This window comes from Aplysia californica, unplaced genomic scaffold (assembly GCF_000002075.1).
Source record: "Aplysia californica isolate F4 #8 unplaced genomic scaffold, AplCal3.0 scaffold00135, whole genome shotgun sequence".
Classification (NCBI taxonomy): domain Eukaryota; kingdom Metazoa; phylum Mollusca; class Gastropoda; order Aplysiida; family Aplysiidae; genus Aplysia; species Aplysia californica.
This window is the reverse complement of record NW_004797405.1, coordinates 1,061,883-1,063,386: the sequence shown is the minus strand read 5'-3', so window position 1 is coordinate 1,063,386 and position 1,504 is coordinate 1,061,883.

Below are 1,504 nucleotides of genomic sequence, written 5' to 3'. Positions count from 1 at the left end.
CCCACCCCCTTGTGTTGTTTTTCTTCTATATGTATGTGTGTGTTTGACTGTGTGCCTGGGTGGGTGGTTGGAGGGCGCCAGTGGTAGATCCTACTTCTTTACTTTCCTCTCTGTTGTTTCTGTCCGTCTGTCTTACTTTTCCCCAGCACTAAATGACCATTATTATGTCGACATGCTTTTCTTTATTCAAACAAAAAAAATATGTGCCTACAGAAATGTCCCAGTTGTCAGCAAAGTTGTTTTTGAGAAACGGTGTGAAAAAGCCTAACATAGTCGTACCTGATCAAAAATTTAGTTCCATCACAAAACACATGTATGACCATTTTTTAAAAACGTATTGAAAGGATTTTGTAATTTTGTAAGTCTTAAGTTTAAGTATTTTTTTATAATTATTTTGCAACAAAGGTAATAAGCTAGAAATTGTGTTTTTCTCCAAACTTTGTTATTACACCTTGTGTTGCAAAACCTAGTATATCTTAAAGATTACTCAAGATATTTGAAGTCAGTGTGTTCACCATTTAATTTTCTGCAAGAATATATGCCCTTATTTCAATATTCAAAATTTCCGACAACTGGTACCTTTCTTCTGGCAGACATACATGTATATATTATAATGACATTGTTCAAGAGGACCACCTTTCTAAAGTGATCATTCTTTTGCTCGACAGTGGGTGGTCGTTTTGTAAAAAGTCCGATTGCAGTTTGTTGTGTGTTGTGGTGTACTCACTGTCTCTCTAGGGCTTCCTCTGTCATTTTGACAGCTCTGGTTGTATCTCTGTCGAGAACTATACAATTCTTTCTTCATGACATAATGTATTCTGTGTTGAAATGCGGTGAGTGCGGCTCCTCCAAGGGGGGTAAACCCACTATGCTGGGGTCCTTTTTTGGTACTAAATCTAATAATGACAAAAACATTATTGAATCGGTCCTTCATTAAATCGTAACAAGTGAACCTATTTTGATAGTTCTTCATCTAACGAATGCAATGCCCTTAAAAGATACCTGTTTTCGGCAATTGACGAAAGGTAATTTGATATCGAAGTCGCCAAGGAATGTGCACAAGCCATTGTAAGCAGCTCACCGGCACAGTGATTCCGACCACGAGCTGCTGGGAGCGGTTTGCCTGAGTTAAAGAGTTAAATCTCTTGGGGGGGGGGGGGAGGAGAGGGAGAAGGAGAGAGGAAGGGATGGGGGGGGGGGATGAGAGAAGGTAGGGGAGGAATACTTGATGAGGGACTGAAGTTATTCGGTGAGTTGTCACGGCTCTCCATCTGCTCACCTTTGTCGTTTCGGAGCTGTATGCTGATGAAGCAGGTGCGTCACATTCTAGGTGACCTCGCTATGATGAAGCGGCCTTTTCCATACCATCTTTCTAGGCATATTTTTATGATTGTCGATTAGCCAGTTACATGGAATTACAGAGGAAGTAGGTGACAACCACTCTTCTATGACAAAATAAAAAGCTTTATTGTTGGGTTGGAGTGGGGGGAGTGGGAGTGGTTGG